Raw genomic sequence first — 23,260 nt, forward strand, 5'->3', positions numbered from 1 at the left:
AGAACTAAAGAGCAAACAAACAGTGATGAAAAACACAATAAATGAAATTAAAAGAACTCAAGAAGGAATTAATAGCAGAATAACTGAGGCAGAAGAACAGATAAGTGAGCTAGAAGATAGAATGGTAGAAATAACTACCAAGAAGCAGAATAAAGAAAAAATAATGAAAAGAATTGAGAACAGTCTCAGAGACCACTGGGACAACAATAAATGCACCAACATTCGAATTATAGGGGCCAAAAATAAGAAGAGAAAAAGCAATGGTCTCACAAAATATTTGAAGAGACTATAGTCGAAAACCTCCCTAACATGGGAAATGAAAGTCAATCAAGTCCAGGAAGTGCAGAGAGTCATACACAGGATAAACCCAAAGAGAAACATGCCAAGACACATAATCAAACTATCAAAAATTAAATACAAAGAAAAAATATTAAGAGCAGCAAGGGAAAAGCAACAAATAATATACAAGGGAATCCCCATAAGGTTGTCAGCCAATTTTTCAGCAGAAACTGCAGGCGAGAAGGGAGTGGCAAGATATATTTAAAAGGATGAAAGGGAAAAACCTACAACCAAGATTACTCTACTTAGCAAGGATCTGATACAGATATGATGGAGAAATTAAAACCTTTACAGATAAGCAAAAGCTAAGAGAATTCAGCACCACCAAACCACCTCTACAGCAAATGCTAAAGGAACTTCTCTAAGGGGAAAAACAAGACGAGAAAAGGACCTACAAAAACAAACCTAAAACAATTAAGAAAATGGTAATAGGAACATACATGTCAAAAATTACCTTAAATATGAATGGATTAAATGCTCCAAACAAAAGACATAGACTGGCTGAATGGATACATAAACAAGACTCATATATATGCTGTCTACAAGAGACCCACTTCAGACATAGGGACACATACAGATTGAAAGTGAGGGAATGGAAAAAGGTATTCCATGCAAATGGAAATCAAAAGAAAGCTGGAGTAGCAATTCTCATGTCAGGTAAAATAGACTTTAAAATAAAGAAGATTACAAGAGACAAAGAAGGACACTACATAATGATGAAGGGATAAATCCAAGAAGAATATATAACAATTATAAACATATTTCACCCAACATAGGAACACCTCAATAGATAAGGCAAATACTAACAGTTATAAACGGGGAAAATGACAGTAACACAATGATAGGGGGCCTTTAACATCTCACTTACACCAATTTGCACAGAAAATTAATTAGGAAACACAGCTTTAAATGACACAGTAGACCAGAGAGATTTAATTGATATTGATATGACATTCCATCTGAAAACAACAGAATATACATTCTTCTCAAGTGCACATGGAACATTCTCCAGGATAGATCATATCCTGGATAACAAATCAAGCCTTGGTAATTTTAAGAAAATTGAAATCATGTCAAGCATCTTTTCAGATGAAAGGCAATGAGATTAGAAATCAACCGCAGGAAAAAAATGTAAAATATACAAACACATGGAGGCTAAACAATATGCTCCTAAATAACAAAGAAATTACTGAAGAAATCAAGGAGGAAATCAAAAAATTCCTAGAAACAAATCACAACAAAAACAAAATGACCCAAAATCTCTGTGATGCAGCAAAAGCAATTCTAAGAGGGAAGTTAATAGCAATACAAACCTACTTCAAGAAACAAGAAAAATCTCAAATAAGCAATCTAAGTTTACACGTAAAACAACTAGAGAAAGAAGAAAAAAAGAAAAACTGAAAGTCAGTTTGAGGAAAGAAATCATAAAAATCAAGGCAGAATTTTTGAAATAGAAACAAAGAAAACACTAGCAAAGATCAATAAAACTAAAAGCTGGTTCTTTGAGAAGAGAAACAAAACTGTTAAAACTTTAGACAAACTCATGAAGAAAAAGTGGGAGAAGACTCAAATCAATAAAATTAGAAATGAAAAAGAAGTTACAACAGACACTGCAGAAGTATAGAGCATCACAAGAGACTATTACAGGCAACTATATGCCAATAAAATGGAAAACCTGGAAGAAATGGACAAATTCTTAGAAAGGCACAACCTTCCAAGACTGAACCAGGAAGAAATAGAAAACATGAACAGAAATCACAAGTAATGAAATTGAAACTGTGATTAAAAATCTTACAAGAAAAAAAGTTCCAGGACCAGATGACTTCACAGGTGAATTCTATGAAACATTTAGAGAAGCACTAACACCCATCCTTCTCAAATTCTTCCAAAAAATTATAGAGGAAGGAACACTTCCAAACTCATTCTATTAGGTCATCAACACCGTGATACCAAAACCAGGAAAAGATATTATAAAAAAAGAAAATTACAGACCAATAACAATGATAAACATAGACGAAAAAATCCTCAACAAAATACTAGCAAAGAGAATCCAACAACTCATTAAAGGGATCATACATCATGAGCAAGATGGATTTATCCAGGGGATGCAAGTGTTCTACAATATATGCAAATCAATCAATGTGGTACACCATATAAACAAATTAAAGAATAAAAACCTTATGATCAACTCAATAGATGTAGAAAATGCTTGTGACAAATTTCAAAATCCATTTATGAAAAAACTCTCCAGAAAGTGGGCATAATGCGAATATAATTCAACATAATAAAAGCCATATACAACACACCCACAGCAAACATCATTCTCAATGGTGAAAAATTGAAAGCATTTCCTCTAAGATCAAGAACAAGACAATGATGTCCACTATCACCTCTATTATTGAACATAGTTTTGCAAGTCTTAACCATGGCAATCAGAGAATAAAAATAAATAAAATTATCCACATAAGAAAAGAAGAAGTAAAACCGTCACTGTTTGCAGATGACATGACATTATACATAGAAAATCCTAAAGATGCCACTAGAAAACCATAGAGCTCATCAATGAATTTGGCAAAGTTGCAGGATATGAAATTAATGCACAGAAAGCTCTTGCACTCCTATACACTAACAACAAAAGATCAGAAAGAGAAATTAAAGAAACAATCTCATTCAGCATTGCAATAAAAAGAATAGGATACCTAGGAATAAACCTACCTAAGGAGGTAAAACACCTGTACTCAGAAAACTATAAGACACTGATGAAAGAAAACAAAGACAACAAAAACAGATGGAGAGATATACCATGTTCTTGGATTGGAAGACTGAATATTATGAAAATCACTCTACTACCAAAAGCAATCTAAAGATTCGATGCAATCCCTAGAAAATTACCAGTGGTCTTTTTCACAGAACTAGAACAAAATAATCTTAAAGTTTGTATGGAGACACAAAAGACACCAAAAAACAACAACAACCTTGAGGAAAAAAAACAAAACAAAACAAAAAATGGAGCTGGAGGAATCAGACTCCCTGACATGAGACTATACTAACCTGGAAGCTACACAAAGCTTTACAAAGCGACAGTAATCAAGACAGTGTGGTACTGACACAAAAACAGAAATATAGATCAGTGGAAAATGATACAAAGCCCAAAGAAAAACCCATGCACCTATGGCTAACTAATCTTTGACAAAAGAAGCAAGGATATACAATGGAGAAAAGACAGTTTCTTCAATAAGCGGTGCTTGGAAAACTGGACAGCTACATGTAAAAAAATGAAATTAGAACACTCCCTAATGCCATGCACAAAAATAAAATCAAAATGGATTAAAGACCTAAATTTAAGGCCAGACACTATAAAACCCTTAGAGGAAAACATAGGCAGAACACTCTATAACATAAATCACAGCAAGATCCTTTTTGACCCACCTCTTAAAGAAATGGAAATAAAAACAAACAAACAAACAAAAAAACAAATGAGATCTAATGAAACTTAAAATCTTTTGCACAGCAAAGGAAACCATAAACAGGATGAAAAGACAACGTTCAGAATGGGAGAAAGTATTTGCAAATGAATCAATGGACAAAGGATTAATCTCCAAAATATATAAACAGCTCACGCAGCTCAATATAAAAACAGCAAACAACCCTATCAAAAAATGGATGGAAGACCTAAATAGACATTTTTCCAAAGAAGGTATATATATGATGAAGAAGCACATGAAAACATGCTCAACGTCAGTAATTATTAGAGAAATGCAAATCAAAACTACAATGAGGTATCAGCTCACACCAGTTAGAATAGTCATCATTAGAAAATTTACAAACTACAAATGCTGGAGAGGATGTGGAGAAAAGGGAGTTCTCTTGCACTTTTTGTGGGACTGTAAATTGATATACACCCTATGGAGAAAAGCATTAAGACTCCTCAGAAAACTGAAAATAGAATTACCATATGACCCAGAAATCCCACTACTGGACATATACCCAGAGAAAACCATAATTCCAAAAGACACATGCACCCCAATGTTCACTGCAGCATTATTTACAATAGCCAGGTCATGGAAGCAACATAAATGTCCATTACAGACAAATGGATAAAGAAGATGTGGTACATATATACAATGGAATATTGCTCAGCCATAGAAAAGAATGAAATTGGGTCATTTGTAGAGAGGTGGATGGACCTAGAGACTGTCATACATAGTGAAGTAAGTCAGAAAGAGAAAAACCAATATCCTATATTAATGCATACATGTGGATTCTAGAAGAATGGTACAAATGAACAAGTTTGTAAGGCAGAAATAGAGACACAGATGTAGAGAATAAACCTATGGACACCAAGGGAGGAAAGAGGGGTGGTGGGAAGAATTGGGAGATTGGGATTGACATATATACACTAATATGTATTAAATAGATAACTAATGAGAACCTGCTGTATAACACAGGGAACTCCACTTCACTGTACAGTAGAAACTAACAGAACATTGTAAAAAACTACACCCCAGTAAAAAAAAGAAAAAAATAGGAAAAGAAAAAAAAAGAAAAAAATACACTAGAAGGAATCAATAGCACAATAACTGAGGCAGAAAAATGGATAAGCGAGCTGGATGACAAAGTGGTTTAAATCACTGCCATGGAAGATAATAAAGAATAAAAATGAAAAGAAATGAGGACAGACTAAGAGACCTTTGGGGCAACATTAAAGGTACCAACATTTGCTTTATACTGGTTCCAGAAGGAGGAGAGAGAGAGAAAGGATCTGAGAAAATATTTGAAGAGATAAAAGCTGAAAATTTCCCTAACATGGGAAAGGAAACAGTCTCTCATGTCCAGAAGTGGAGAGAGTCCAAGGCAGGATAAAACCATGATGGAATAAGCTGAGACATATAGTAATCAAATTGACAAAACTTAAATACAAAGGAAAAATATTAAAAGCAACAAATAACATATGAGGGAACTCCCATAAGGTTACCTGCTGTTTTCTACTCCCATAAGGTTATCAGCTGTTTTCTCTGCAGAAACTCTACAGGCAAGAAGGGAGTGGCACAGTATATTTGAAGTGATGAAAGGGAAGAACCTACAACCAAGATTACCCTATGCAGCAAGGCTCTCATTCAGATTCAATGGAGAAATCAAAAGCTTTACAGACACGAAAAAGCTAAGAGTATTCAACACCACCAGGCCAGCTTTGCAATAAATGCTAAAGGAACTTCTCTAAGTGGAAAAGAAAAGGTCACTACAAGAAACCATAAACTTATGAATGGAAAAGCTCACCTGTAACGGCAAATGTAAAGGAAAGGTAGGAAATCACCCACACACAAACATTATTTTAAAACCAGCAATTGTGAGAAGAGGAGAGCACAAATGCAGGTTATTGGAAATTCATTTGAAATGAAAAGACCAGCAACGTAAAACAATCTTGTTTATTTACAGACTTCTATATTAAAACCTCCTGGTAACTGAAATCAAAAATGTACAATAGCTACAGACACAAGAAAAGAAAATGTAAACCAGACACAACACTAAAGTTAGTCATCAAACCACAAGAAAAGAGAACAGAAGAGGAAAGGACCTATAAAAACAAATAGAAAACAATTAACAAAATGGCAATAGGAACATACATATCGATAATTACTTTAATGTAAATGGATTAAATGCTTCAATGAAAAGACAAACATTGGCTGAATAGATACTAAAACAAGACCCATATATGTGCTGTCTACAAGAGACCCACTTCAGATCTAGGAACACGTGCAAACTGAACGTGAGGGGATGGAAAAAGGTATTCCATGCAAATGGAAATCAAAAGAAAGCTGGAGTAGCAATACTCATATCAGACAAAATAGACATTCAAATAAAGACTGTTAACAAGAGACAAAGAAGGGCACTCCATAATGATCAAGGGATCAATCCAAGAAGAAAATAAAACAATTGTAAATATATATGCACCCAACATAGGAGCACCTCAATATATAGGGCAAATGCTAACAGCCATAAAGGGGAAATCAATAGTAAAACAATAGTGAGGGACTTAATCACCCCAATTTCATCACTGGAGAGATCATCCAGACTGAAGATCAGTAAGGAATCACAGGCCTTAAATGACACATTACATCAGACGGATTTGATATTTATAGAACATTCTATCCAAAAGCAGAAGAATACACTTTCTTCTCAAATGCACCTGGAACATTCTTCAGGATTGATCACATGCTGGGCCATAAGGCAGGCCTTAGTAAATTTAAGAAAATTGAAATCATATCAAGCATCTTTTCTTAGCACCATGCTATGAGATTAAAAATCAACTATAAGGAAAAAAATGTAGAAAACACAAACACATGGAGGTAAAAAATATATACTGCTAAACAACCAAGGGATCACTGAAGAAATCAAAGTGGAAATCAAAAAATACCAGAAGCAAATGAAAACAAAAGCACAACAATCCAAATACCTATGGGACGTGTCAAAAGCCATCCTAAGAGGGAAGTTTGTAGCAATAAATTCTTACCTCAGGAAACAATAAAAAGCACAAGTGAACATCCTAAGCTTACACCTAAAACAACAAGAGAAAGAAAAACAAACAAAACTGAAAGTAAGTAGAAGGAAAGAAATCATAAGTATCAGAGCATAAATAAATGAAATGGATTGAATAAAATAATAGAAAAGATCAATGAAACTAAAAGTTGCTTTTTTGAAAAGATAAGCAAAGATGATAAACCTTTAGCCAGACTCATCAAGAAAAAAAGCGAGAGGGCTCAAATCAATAAAATTAGAAATTAAAAAGAAGTTACAGGGACTTCTCTGTGACACAGTGGCTATGACTCCATGCTCCCAATGCAGGGGACCCAGGTTTGATCCCTGGTCAGGGAACTAGATCCCACATGCATGCAGCAACTAAGAGTTTGCATGCTACAACTAAGGATCCAGTGTGCCACAACTAAGGAGATGGTGAGCTGCAATGCAGAAGCCCACAAACTGCAACTAAGGAGCCTGCCTGCTACAATTAAGACCGGGTGCAACCAAATAAATAAATACTACAAAAAAAAGGAAAAATCACAACAGACACCAGAGAAATATAAACGATCATTAGGGACTACTACAAGAAACTATATGTCAATAAAATGGACAACCTAGAAGAAATGTACAAATACCTAGAAATGTACAATCTCCCAATACTGAACCAAGAGAAACAGAAAATATGAACAGCCCAATCACAAGTACTAAAATTGAAACTGATTTAAAAACGCCCAAAAAACAAGAGTCGAGGGTCAGATGGCTTCACAGGCAAATTCTATCAAACATTTAGAGAAGAGTTAACACCTATCCTTGTGAAACTATACCAAAAATTTGCAGATGAAAGAATAATCTGAAACACATTCTATGAGGCCACCCTAACCTTGATACCAAAACCAGAAAAAGATACCACAAAAAAAGAAAAATTACAGCCCACTATCACTGATGAACATAGATGCAAAAATCCTCAAAAAATATTAGCACTCTAAATCCAGCAATACATTAAAAGGATCATACAGCATGATCAAGGGGGATTTATCCAAGGGATGCAAGGATTTTTCAATATTGGCAAATAAGTCAGTGTGATACATCACAACAAATTGAAAAATAAAAACCATATGATCACCTCAACAGATGCAGAAAAAGCTTGTGGCAAAATTCAACACCCATTTATAATAAAACTTCTCCAGAGGGCTTCCCTGGTGGTTCAGTGGTTGAGAGTCCACCTGCCAATGCAGGGGACACGGGTTCGTGCCCTGGTCCAGAAGATCCCGCATGCCGCGGAGTGGCCAGGCCTGTGAGCCTGCGCATCCGGAGCCTGTGCTCCATAGCAGGAGAGGCCATAACAGTGAGAGGCCCGCATACCACAAAAAACAAACAAAGGAAACCCCAAAACTCTCCAGGAAGTGGGCATAGAGGAAACATAACTCAATATAATAAAGGCCATATATGACAAACCTTCATGTAATATCATACTCTATGGTGAAAAGCTGAAAGCATTTCCTCCAAGATCAGGAATAAGACAATGATGTCCACCCTTGCCACTTTTATTCAACACACTTTTGGAAGTTCTAGCAATGACAATCAGAGAAGAAAAAGAAATAAAAGCAATCCAAATTGGAGAATAAGAAGTAAAACTCTCACTGTTTGCAGATGACATGATATTACATATAGAAAATCCTAAAGATGCTACCAATTACTAGAGCTCATCAATGAGTTTGGGAAAGTTGCAGCATACAAAATAAATACACAGAAATCTGTTGCATTTCTATACACTAACAATGAAAGATCAGAAAGATAAATTAATGAAACACTCCTATTTACCATCTCATCAAAAAGAATAAAATACCCAGGAATAAACCTACCTAAGGAGACAAAAGACCTGTACTCTGAAAACAATAAGACATTGATGACAGAAATTGAACATGACACCAACAGATGGAAAGATAGACCATGTTCTTGGATTGGAAGAATCAATATTGTCAAAATGGCTATACTACCCAAGACAATCTACAGACTCAATGCAATCCCTATCAAATTACCAATGGCATTTTACACAGAACTATAACCAAAAATCTTAAAATTTGTATGGACATACAAAAGACCCCCAAATAGCTAAACCAATCTTGAGAAAGAAAAATAGAGCTAGAGGAATCAGGCTCCCTGGCTTCAGACTATACTACAAAACTACAGTAATCAAAACAGTATTATATGGCACAAAACCAGAAATATAGATCAATGGAACAGGATAGAAAGCCCAGAAATGAACCCATGCACCTATGGTCAATTAATCTATGACAAAGGAGGCAAGACTATACAATGGAGAAGAAACAGTATTTTCAATAAATTATGCTAGGAACACTACACAGCTACATGTAAAAAAATAAAATTAGAACATTCTTTAGCACCATACACAAAAATAAATTCAAATGGATTAAAGACCTAAATGTAAGACTAGAAACTATAAAACTCTTAGGGGAAAACATAGGCAGAACACTCTTTGATATAAATCCCAGCAATATCTTTTTCAATCTGTCTCCTAGAGTAATGGAAATAAAAACAACAATTAAAAATTGGACCTAATTAGACTCAAAAGCTTTTGCACAACAAAGGAAACCATAAACAGACAAAAAGATAACCCACAGAATGGAAGATAATATTTGCAAATGTTGCAACTCTTAAGAAATTAATCTGCAAAATTTGTAAACAGCTCATGCAGCTCTATGTCAGAAAAACAACCCAATCAAAAACTGGGCAGAAGACCTAAATAGACATTTCTCCAAAGAAGACATAAAGATGGCCAAAAAGTACATGAAAAGATGCTAAGCACCACTAATTATTAGAGAAATGCCAATCAAAACTACAATGAGGTATCACCTCACAGCAGTCAGAATGGCCATCATCAAAAAAATCTACAAACAATAAATCCTGGAGAGGCTGTGGAGAAAAGGGAACACTCCTACACTGTTGGTGGGAATATAAGTTGGTACAGTCACTATGGAGAACAGTATGGAGGTTTCTTAAAAAACTAAAAATAGAGCTACCATATGATCCAGCAATCACACTCCTGGGCATATATTCAGAGAAATCCATAATTCAAAAATATACATGCACACCAATGTTCATTGAAGCACTATTTACAATAGTCAGGACATAAAAGCAACCTAAATGTCCATCAACAAAGGAATGGATAGAGAAGATGTGGTACATATATACAGTGGAATACTACTCAGACATTAAAAAGAATGAAATAATGCCATATGCAGGAACATGGAGATTGTCATACTGAGTGAAGTCAGGCAGATAGAGAAAGACAATATCATATGATATTGCTTTATGTGCAGAATCTATAAAAAAGGTACAAATGAACTTGTTTACAAAACAAAATCAGACTCACAGACTTAAGACTATGAACTTATGGGTACCAGGGGGAAGGGTGGGAGGGATAGATTGGGAGTTTGGGACTGACATGTAAACACTTCTATATTTAAAATAGATAACCAATAAGGACCTTCTGTATAACACAGGGAATGCTGCCCAATACTCTGAAATAATCTAAATGATAAAGGAATTTGAAGAAGACTAGATATGTGTATAAGTATTACTGAATCACTTTGCTGTACACTTGAAACTAACACAATATTGTTAATCAACTATGCTCCAATATAAAATAAAAATTTAAAACAATTGACTGGAGGAAAAGAGAATTAACTATGTGGTAAATGATGCTGGGCATACCCATATGGCAAAAAGAAAAAAAAAATTATAGTAAGTCTCTTAATCATACCAAACAGAAAAATACATTCCAGGTATATTACAGAACTAAATCTGAAAGACAAAACTTTAAATATGCAGAAGAAAGCATAGATATCAGTGTAGGCAAGAATTTCTTAAAACAAAAATTATAAAATATTTTGAAAATGACATATGTATTTATTCATCTCTGTTCCAGACCTTATGCTTGATGATAAAGTATATAGAGATTAAAAATATACACTCGGAAATCTCTGTACCTTCTGCTTAATTTTTTTGTGGACCTAAACCTGCTGTAAAAAATAAATTTTATTAAAAAAAAGAAGAATCATATTACTCAGCCATAAAAAGAAACGAAATTGAGCTATTTGTAATGAGGTGGATAGACCTAGAGTCTGTCATACAGAGTGAAGTAAGTCAGAAAGAAAAAGACAAATACCGTATGCTAACACATATATATGGAATTTAAGAAAAAAATGTCATGAAGAACCTAGGGGTAAAGCAGGAATAAAGACGCAGACCTCTTAGAGAACGGACTTGAGGTTATGGGGAGGGAGAAGGGTGAGCTGTGACAGGGCGAGAGAGAGTCATGGGCATATACACAGCAACAAATGCAGTAAGGTAGACAGCTGGTGGGAAGCAGCCGCATGGCACAGGGATATTGGCTCGGTGCTTTGTGACAGCCTGGAGGGGTGGGATGGGGAGGGTGGGAGGGAGGGAGACGCAAGAGGGAAGACATATGGGAACATATGTTTATGTATGACTGATTCACTTTGTTATAAAGCAGAAACTAACACACCATTGTAAAGCAATTATACCCCAATAAAGATGTTAAAAAAAAAAAAAAAAAAAGAAGAAGAATCAAAGTCAACACCGACCAACATAGAAAACAACTTATGGTTATCAGAGAGTATAGCGGAGTGGGGGGAGTAAATTAGGAGTTTGGAATTAACATATACACACTACTATGTATAAAATAGATAAACAAAAACCTACTGTATAGTATAGGGAACTATATTCAATTCCTTGCAATAACCTATAAGAGAAAATAATCTGGAAAAGAATATATATATATATATATATATATATATATATATATATATATAAAACTGTATCACGTTGCTGTACACCTGAAGCTAACACAACATTGTAAATTAGCTATACTTCAATTTTTTTAAATGGTAAAAATAGTAATAATAATAATGAATTTTCCATCATACCTAAAAAAATGAATCAAAGTCAAAATGGGAGAAAATAGAATGTTCTTGTTATTTGACTGAGAAAATACAATGCTGGGGCTCAAAAACTTTTGCAAGGTATCTTTATAGTAATCATAGTGGTAAATCATAGTGGTAATCATAGTGGTAAATATATGTTTTTCTTCTAGGAAAGAAGAGCACAATAGGTAATAAGACATGCAGCAAAACTTCCCTTTTATCTTGTGCAAATAATTAGCTTTTGAACTTGATGTCATGTCATTTAACTATGAGAAAAAAACAAAATTACTAATGACCACATTCTTAATCATGTTTCTTTTTCAACAAAGTGTTCTATAGACAATAAAATAACATGCTGTCAAGGAAATATGACACTACAATGGGAAGTGTTGCACAAGCGTATTCACACCAGTTACTTTCTTGATTTATGCTTAAATGTGGAAATAAAGTGAGAAGACCAAGAGTCTTCAGCTAATTTTATTTTAGGTGCAATCAAAAAGTACACATAGGGCTTCCCTTGTGGCGCAGTGGTTGAGAGTCCGCCTGCCGATGCAGGGCACACGGGTTCATGCCCTGCTCTGGGAAGATCCCACATGCCGTGGAGCGGCTGGGCCTGTAAGCCATGGCCGCTGAGCCTGTGCATCCGGAGCCTGTGCTCCACAACGGGAGAGGCCACAACAGTGAGAGGCCCAGGTACCGTAAAAAAAAAATAAATAAGTAAATAAAATAAAAATAAAAAATACACATAGAAATTTTCCTTGAAGCATGGATTTTATATTTGAAATTTAGCTCTGTGAAATCAAAGAAATTTAGAGCTGTATGGAAGCCTAGCAAACCTGGTAACACAGCTCGTTAGTAGCATTTTTAGGACTAGAACTAGTGTTCTAACTCTGGCCAAGGATCTTTCTATTTTGTAATATTATACTATATCTGGTGGTATTACACTAGATTCAAATACTTCCATAAGGTTTCAAAAGCTCTCATAAATTTAACAAATTAAAAATGAACATCTGATAAGGATGCTTTTACAAGATATAGAACTAAAGAAAAATAGAACAATATATTCCAAACAGACTGGGAATTAGTCCCATGATGCCAGACCCTTAGCACATAGGAAGAACCTCTCGTAGTAAGAAAGCAACAGACTAAAAAAGTTATAATATTCTCCATACTCATTCACATTAATAATGCAAACTTTTCATATAAATTTATAAGCACATATTGGTTGATAGGTGTCAAATTTAGATCACCTGTAAGCACAAAAAGGAAACTGATGCAAGTAGTATTGATTTTTGAATCCTTAATTTTATTTAGAAGCTTTTCAGAAATTATCTTAGATAAAATAATTGCCTTTCTGCTCTTTCTTGAAAGGAAATTGTAGAATGGAAACTGTCTTCAGAGTCCTTTCCCTCTTTTATTTTCTTGTAATGCCCTGGATTTTCTATAATGGCAACCTACCAGACTACATGGTATCAAGCATTACTCTCCTTTCCCTTTTCTTCTCTTCAAAATGGACCAGTCCCATTCTCTTACATGAACAGGAAATGACCAGAGTGATCTTTCTTAAAGGCAAATCAGATTAGGTTATTCTCTTGCCTAATATATTTCAGTATTTCTCTATGATGAACCCAAGATAATATCAGTTATGAGTGAGAAAATAATTAGGGATTAGGCTTTATCATAAGCTTCTTTAGGTCATAGCATTAAAATAGGTGTCCTATCCAACTAATCTAAGATTTGTTCCATTAATGGGCTTTTAAATTCATAGACCACATTCTTGGTAAGCCCTATAACATTTCTAGTATAAGCTATTTTCCTTCCTATGAAGTGTTAAGGTCTTCCCTAATTTTAAGATTGAAAACCATTTATTAGGTTATGAAAAATTAACTTTACATCTCATTTCCACCTAAACTAATTTTCCAAATGTCATTAATACTTACATCTAATAAACTGATCAATTATGATTCCAAAACTGTTTTGTGATAAAAGTATGAGAATTACAGCTAATGAAACAAATTACTGAAATGATACACATAAGAAGCAATAACATAGAATTCAAAATTATACAGAAATAATGTCCATGCCCTTCTCTCTACTACCACTACTGCTGTGTGGTTGTTCCTTTTTAGACTCAATTTGATCTTAAGTAATAAATAATAAAATTCGACTAACTGAAGTCATAATTTAAGGTGAACTTAAAGTGGCCAAAATGATAAAATCATTTGTGATTTATCAGACAGTAAAAATCTGAGCTTATTTGGAGAAATTTAGGTACTGAAGGAAATGAAAAGTTCACTTTTAAAACATCTCTCTTTTTCCAAGAGAGAACTTGATAGAAAGAATGTAGATAATCACTTTCTGAAGATCAACCTATAGAAGCCCTGAGTATGTTCAAGACCACCTTTTCCACGCACCCAACTACATCTTGAAAAGTGTCCCCCAAGTTTTAAAACATCTCTCAGCTTCTCACTGCATGGAAATTGAAAATAAATGATTATTTATTTATTCCAGGATTTTTTTTTATTCCAGGATTTTAGGCCTTCCTACTTTTATGTTTGGCATTTTATTTTTATGGACATAGTTTTCTACCTTTACATGTTGAATGAGGCAGAAAATCTATATACCACACGACATCAGAAAATATTCAATTTATTTTGTCCTTTCCTAAAAGAAATTGCTTACTTTGTGCTTTAATTTTCAACTGACCAATACATGGCTATCAAGCACTGAAGTAAATACAAAATGTAGGGCTCAATCCTTACCCTTAAGGATAGATAGATATAGATATATAGATACAGATATGATAGTGGCCCAAGTATTGTTGTCTGCTGAACCTGCCGAACCTATGAGTGGAGATTGGGTGGAGGAAGGGAGCTCCTAATCTCATGGCTGCACCTATGCCAAATATTTTTCACGGAATGAAAAATGCTTCCCTTTTTGGTGCCATATTGCTTGACTGGGAGCTGAAGGGAGAAGGAGTTCAATCTTTATGTCCACATCAGCTGAAGTGGAGCTTCCATCATCCGGAATTGGTTAGGGGGAAGGAAGAGTGGGTCATGCATAGCTCAAGTGTTTCTCACTGTTCTTCCCAAGATTTAGTATATTTTCTTGAATAAATGTTTCTTAATTTGCTCTATGCCATTAGAACAACTTCCAGATAATTTAAATGTAATTTAAATGGTTTTGTTTTGTCTCACAATTATTATTAGTTATGATTATTTGTCTGGGGAATGGGTCTGTGGAGCTCCTCACACTGACTTTCTGGAAATGGAACCTACATGTTTTATATAGTATCAGAAAATAATTTTAGCCATGGTGTTCACAACTTTGAACAAATGAACATTCACTTATATGAATACATGTATTTGTGAATACAATGTGAATAAAAATATTCACTTACATAAATAACTTGTAATACAAATTTTTATTTCAGCCATACTAGTTAAAGATTACTCCAGAGTCTGGCTCTTGGACATATTTTACCTCCTGCTGCAAGAGGCATTTTGACTTTTAGCCCAGACATAAATACAAGCAATTTTGGAAACTATGTCAATCAAATTTCCAGAAATATTCTCTAACTCTGAAATCTACCATAGAAACCAGAATCTATTTCACATAAAATTTGGGCTGACATTTTAATTCATGGTGTTAGAGCAACAAGCCAATGGATATTTTTCATTCAGAGAGGAGTAAATGTATTTGAAAGCTCAAAAATAAATAAGGTAGAGGAGAATGAAAGAAGGAAACATGCCATTCTTCTTTGCACATGTAGCAACAAAAATGTATCCAGAAATCCAATTTCTGGAAACATATTTTCTTGGGCAGAAAAGCACAGTTTTTTAGAAAATCAGTTAGAAAATACTATTTGACAGCGAAGATTGAAAGTATGTAAATGAACTAGGACCATCATGTATTCAAAGAGAATTAGGGATCTAGCAGTTTTACATACCAACTATATTGGATTATGAATTCACTTGATATTAACAGGTTTTTCTTTGTTCCCTTGAACATATGTATGGGCAAAAAAATAGAAATATTTTAAATGAATTTCTCATATTGGCAGATAAGTGAAATCATTCATATTACATTATATATATATATATATATATATATATATATATATATTTCCAGGATTTTAGGCCCTCCTACTTTTATGTTTGGTATTTTATTTTTACAGATCTAGTTTTCTACTTTTTCCTGTTGCATCTGCCAACTTTCTGGAGAATTTAATTCATTTTCATATCAGTAAACATTCATTTTAATAAATGCCATTTCAATAGAAGGACCCATTTACGGAAGCAAATTCCATATCTTGGCAGAATATCCATAGTAGTGGGATTTTACTGGTATCAAAGTCTCAATAACTCCATTAAACAACAAAACAAGTGTAGAAATTCTTATATTTATGATCATTATGGTCATTTGATTTTTGACAAATGTGCCAAGACAATTCAATGCACAGAGAATATTTTTTCAACAAATGGTCTTGAGACAATTGGATAGCCATGTGCAAAATAATAAAAATAGACCTCTATATCTCACCATATGCAAAAATTAACTAACAATGGATCAGAGACCAGAATATAAGGGCTAAGACTATAAAACTTTTAGAAGAAAACAAGTAAATCTTCATGGCCACAGATTAGGCAATGATTTCTTACATATGACATCAAAACCACAGAGGCAAAATAAACAGAATAGATAAAATGGACTACCAAAATTAAAAACTTGTGTTTCAAAGGACACTATCAACAAATTGAAAAGACAAGCCACAAAGTGGGAGAAAATATTTTCAAATCATGTATCTGGTAAGGGGCTTGGATCTAGAATCTGTAAAGTACTCCTACAACTCAACAATAAAATGACAAGTAATCTAGGTATTTTTTTTAATGGACAAAAGACATGAATAGACATTTCTCCAGAGATGATACACAAATGGCTAATAGACACCAGAAAAGGTGCTCAAAATGATTCATCATTAGGGAAAAACAAATCAAACCTACAATGAGATACCATTTCATACCCAGTAGAATAGCTATAATAAAAGACAATAATTAAATTATATAAATCAATAAAAGCATTTAATTAAATCTGACAGTAAAATTAATAAACATTGAGAAGGATATGGTGTAATTGGAATCCTCATACACTGCTGGTGGGAATTTTAAATGGTGCAGCTACTTTGGAAAACAGTTTGACAGTTCCTTAAAAAGTTAAACATGGAATGACTATATGACACAGCAGTACCACTCCTAGCTATATACCCGAGAGAATTGAAAATATACATACACAGAAAAACTTGTAGAAGTGTATTTATAACAGCATCATTGATAATAGCCAAAAAGTAGAAACCACCTAAAAGTATATCACAGACTAAGCGGGAAAAAATAAAAGGTAGAGATATGGGAGGTCATAACCAAAAATTGACTAAACAATGGGCTTGGAATTTATGAAAGAGGTAGAGCAAAAAGTGGAATCACTCATATAACAACATTTATTACTCTCCTTTCCCCAGGATGCAGAGACATTTGTCTATTAATTTAGGAAGCCTTATCATCCTCCTGACTCTGCAAAAGTACACTTCAATCTCCAAAGGGAAGGTGTTGTTTCCAAATATGACTTAACTAAAGCATATGCTTGTTTACATCAAAAAGCAACTATCCTGGGAAAGAAAACAGGAGCTGGAGGAATCAAACTCCCTGACTTCAGACTATACTACAAAGCCACAATAATCAAAACAGTTACTGGCACAAAAACAGAAGTATAAACCAACAGATCGGAATAGAAAGCCCAGAAATAAACCCATGCAACTATGGTTAATTAGGTCAATTAATCTATGACAAAAGAGGCAAGAATATAAAATGAAGAAAAGAAAGTCTCTTCAATTAGTGGCACTGGGAAAACTGGACAGCTACATGTAAAATAATGAAATTAGAATATTCTCTAACTCCATACACAAAAATACACTCAAAATGGATCAAAGACCTAAATGTAAGGACAAACACTATAAAACCCTTAAAGCAAAACATAGGCAGAACGCTCTTTGACATAAATTGCAGCAAAATCTTTTCTGATCCACCACGTAGAGAAATGGAAATAAAAACAAAAATAAACAAATGGCACTTAATTAAACTCAAAAAGCTTCTGCATAGCAAAGTAAACCATAAACAAAGTGAAAAGACACCCCACAGAATGGGACAAAATATTTGCAAATAAAGTGACTGACAAGGGATATATCTCCAAAATTTACAAACAGCTCATGCAGCTCTATATAAAAAAACAACAGAACAAACAACCCAATCAAAAAATGAGCAGAAGATCTAAATAGACACTTTTCCAAAGAAGATATACAGATTGCCAAAAAAGCACATGAAAAAAATGTTCAATATCACTAATTATCAGAGAAATGCAAATCGAAACTACAGTGATGTATCACCTCACACCAGTCAAAATGGCCATCATAAAAAGTCTACAAACAATAAATGCTGGAGAGGCTGTGGAGGAAAGGGAACATTCGTACACTGTTGGTGGGAATGTAAGTTGCTATAGCCACTATGGAGAACAGTATGGATGTTCCTTAAAAGAAAAACTAAAAATAGAGCTACCATATGATCCAGCAATCCCACTCCTGGACATATATCCAGAGAAAACCATACTTCAAAAGGATACATGCGGGTTTCCCTGGTGGCGCAGTGGGTGAGAGTCTGCCTGCCGATGCAGGGGACACGGGAAGATCCCACATGCCGTGGAGCGGCCGGGCCCGTGAGCCATGGTCGCTGAGCCTGTGTGTCCAGAGCCTGTACTCTGCAATGGGAGAGGCCACAACAGTGAGAGGCCCACATACCACAAAAAAAATAATTAAAAAATATAAAAAATGATACAAATGAACTTATTTACAAAACAGAAACAGACTTACAGTTATTGAAAACAAACTTATGGTTACCAAAGGGGAAACATGGGCAGGGGGATAAATCAGGAGCTTGGGCTGAACATACACATACTACTATATATAAGATAGATAACCACCAAGGACCTACTGTATAGCACAGCAAACTCTACCCAATATTCTGTAATAACCTATATGAGAAAAGAATCTAAAAAAGAATGAATATATGTATATGTATAACTGAATCACTTTGCTGTACACCTGAAACTAAGAAAACATCGTAAATCTACTATACTCCAATAAAATTAAAATGAAAAAATGTAACTAACAAGAGGCTACTATTTCAACAGTATTAGTTTTAACATGTAACTAATGATGTCTGGTCAAATTTCCAAAATTGTTGGCTCAATCTCTGTATTAGAATCTAAGTCATGAATTCATTATATGAAAGTATCTGCATATGTATGCATTCTGCTCTTTTGTGGGCTTCTCCTCCCCCACCCCACCCCCCAAAAAAAACCCTAGAGCTTGAAATAGAAGAGAATGGTATCCAAACTTTCATCTTTTAAAAAAACACTGAGAAAGTTTTGGGTTCAAATCTTAATCATTTGCAATTTGCAAACTAACACCACACTACATTCACAGAGAAATTCATCTACAGGTCATCCATTTTCACAAGATTTCATATCAGGATCACAAGATTTCTTGGAAAAAGACCTGCTTAAGAGCATGTTTTTTTTCAGTCTTTCCTCAACTGATGATCGATAACATGGTTTAATTGAATCAACACAAATATCTAATAACAACAAAAAATGAAGTCCTCCAATATGCAAATTTGACTCAGACTCTTAATTCCCACTACCCAATACCAGTTTTAGGAGAAATGGCTTAATCAATAATAATGTTTAATATTACTCAATTATTAGTTCATTATTATGTTTTCAAGTGATTTCATAAAGATCCCATAATTTCTGTGTCTGTGGATCCAGATAGCTAATCCATGAGAATGAGGCTAGCAACCTACTGAAAATGAATGAGAAAAAAAATATTTCCTTTACTTTGTGGCTTACATACTAGACTAAGAGAATAGACACATGCACACATATATAAACCCTAAGTAATTGTGCCTGCAACCAAGACTAGTCCAGGATACAGAATGGAAGGTTATGAAATTATGTATGTTGATGGAACACTGATAATGAATCATAAGGGCTGAACCAGGGAGAGGGAGTAAGGTCAATGAAAAGCCAGGCAAAAAGGAGATAGAAAGTTTCTCTATTTCACAATTTTTGGATAATTCAGCCATCTTATGGGCCAGCACTCCTGACTTGATTACTAATGATCCCATTTTTAGTGTAAAAGAGAAAATACTAAAGTATTCTTGCTAGGGATTTCTTGAGCATACCTTTAGCCTCTAGTTTTTATACCTCAATATAAATCACCAGACTTCCCCTATGTGATGTGTTCTCTTTATAATTTTTATACTAAGAATAAGGTTCAATTAACTTTATCCATATTCTTATTTTCCCACTTATAATAACTAATTTTCTTCATATCAAACTACAAAATATCAGTTCTTAATTATCAAAAGACTACAAATTGTTTTAAACAATATAAAAAAAACAAATTATTTTTTTAAGTTCAAAAAACTAATAATTCCTCAAGATACCTCATGTACAAGTGTTGCATTCATTGTCAAAACTCTCAGTGTTGTTCACTAGTAACTTCATGCCCATGACAGAACTACATCTGAGAAAGATCAGAATGTTCCCTTGAAGCTAGCCTGGCACAAAGGACTGAAAAGGATGAATATTGAAGAGACTGTTCTTTGAAGCAAGCCAATAAAGCCAAACAGATCTTCCTCTGACTGTATTGATTCCTTTCTCTCCTTTCATGATTTTTTCCTTTTATGTTTTCACCAAATCCATAAGTCTACCCTGCCCTGATGCATCCTCATTATAGTGGTAATTGGCTAAAAAAATCTTGAGTCAAATTGAGTCAAATCTTGTGTCAAACCACACAATTGTCTCTTCAGATATTGAATCAAAATACCATTTTCTCTTTTTTTGTGAAGCTCTTTTAGATGTTAGCCAGCAGGAGTGGCCATCATAGCCCTTAGAATGATAACATAAAAGTGGAGGCCATATATTTTATTTTCTCTATCTATATATAGGTCTACATATTCCTAGAATCAATTATATGAAATTTCTCCTTTTTAAATGTCAAATATTCCGGGTAAAAGAGGGTTAGCTTTTGAAACTACTGAAGCCAAGGACATTGTGACCCTCTTTGTACTAAAACGCTTATTTGTTATTAAAAAATTCTTAATTTCAAAATGTTAAATAAAATGGAGCTTTAAAAAATAGAATTCTAGCTGGTTAAGTTAAAGTACTGAATGTTCCTAAAATATATGTCCTCTAGTCCTATAACATTTGATTGTGCATTAGAATATTTTTATTCATTATGAGTCTTCATCTCTCTGCATTTTCTCCTGATATAATGAAACCAATTATATTAGACTCAGAGTAACTAAATGCAATTTTAATCATCTGTCTATAGCACTTGTATTTCTGCCAGTTTAAAATGACTTTATGCAAAAACAGTTGATGCTTTTAATAAAATACTGATTTATCATATGTAAACCTAGTCTTCTATCACTACTATAATGAAATGGGTTCCAAACTTCAGAAAACTATCTAAGTGACTGCTTCAGTACATGTACTAAGCAAAAGGCTATCAATGGACATTCCTATGGTCTGAGGTTTTACAAAATGGTCTCTTCCCAAAGGAAATACAGCATAACACATTACTTTCTTCTGGCAATCATATTATTTGTCATATTAGTGCTTCAAGAAAGAAAGTCCAAAGTCAATACTATACAACCTTACTAGAAATTTGGCATTGCTTTGTAAAATGTAACACAAAAATGGGAAAAGAATTACAAAAAGTATCTGAAAGGATAAGGGATAGAAAATTCTATAAACTGAAAGAAAGAATGATAGCTTATTATAGTAAATCAGAGAGTAATAAATACTCAGAAAATAAAAGCATAATAACTGTAGAAATATTTTCTTTATTTCAAACAAACCAAAAATACACAATTTGTTTTTATCTAAAGTTTAATAGTTTCCAGAATATGTCCAATTTATCAGGAAAAACCAAACATGTCCCTGTATGAAAATATTAGGATTTAAACACTTTTTAGTAATAGATCTTTGAGAATTGGAACCTTGATATCCTCACTCTTTTGAGCAATTCATTCTAGCACTATGCAATGAACATGATCCAGAAGAAGCACTAGACCACAAGTCAGAAAATGAGACTAGTTCTAGCATATGCTACTTTTGTTATAAAGAAAAATCACTGATTTCTCTTGTGTCAGTTTGCTTATTTATATAATAAGTGTGTATGTGTGAAAATATATGCATACATATATATTCTCTTGCTCTCTACTAGACTTTTATGAATGGTTCTATAAGGAACAGTGGAGTGAACATAGAAGATGGAATAAGATGTCATTTTTAATAGTGCTGCCATTACGAGTACAGGAAAATAGCTCCTCTCACCACCCCCATATGTGACTTAAATGGTCAACAAACATTTCAATTGTTCAGGCCTGTGAAGGAAAACCTGGGTAAAAATGCAAAGCCACTGTGCCTAGGCACCTAGTTATGCCAGATTACATTTAGAGCTTATTGATTCCATATGCACGCTTGTGGGAATATAACATACAGGGATAATGGAAAAAGGAGTGGGGTACTGCCCTATGAAAGCATGTCAGACCACTGGCTAAATTATTTTGCTTTTCATTAATGTGTACTTCAAGGAAAGAACCTTGAAAGAGAACTCCTTAGAAATTACTTTAATCCTACCTGTGCCAACAAATTACTAAATGCAATGTGATAAAATAACCAGCACTTTCCAAAAAAAAATGATGAAGACTGTATTCTTTAGGTAATAGACCAGATCTTCTATTCACTTATTAATTCATTATTCTCAATTTTGTTAAAAAAGAGGGAAAAATAGAAAAGAAAAAAAGCTTCATGTAGTCAAGAAAAGAAAGATTACTGACTTCTTTTCAAATGTTTTAACTGAGAGTGAAATAGCTACCTTACCACCAGATATATTTTTTAAAATAATTTTTTATCAAGAGTTAAGTCAGGGGACTTCCTTGTGGTTAAGACTTCACCTTCCCATGTGGGCAGTGTGGGTTAGATCCCTGGTTGGGGAGCTGGGCTCCCACATGTCTTGTGGCCAAAAAACCAAAACATAAAACAGAAACAATATTGTAACAAATTCAATAAAGACTTTAAAATTGTCCACAAAAAAAAAAAACTTAAAAAAAAAAAGTAAAGGAGTTAATTCAGGACTTTCCAAGATGGCAGAGGAGTAGGAGGACATGGAGTTCATCTCTCCCCACAAACGGATCAAGAATACATCTACAAATGGAACAATTCTCACAGAGTACCTGATAAACACCAGCAGATGACTTCAGACACCTAAAATGACAAGAAAGATCCCCACGTAAGCAGGTAGGATGAAAGAAAGA

Source organism: Tursiops truncatus, chromosome X (assembly GCF_011762595.2).
Source record: "Tursiops truncatus isolate mTurTru1 chromosome X, mTurTru1.mat.Y, whole genome shotgun sequence".
NCBI classification, from domain to species: Eukaryota; Metazoa; Chordata; class Mammalia; order Artiodactyla; family Delphinidae; genus Tursiops; species Tursiops truncatus.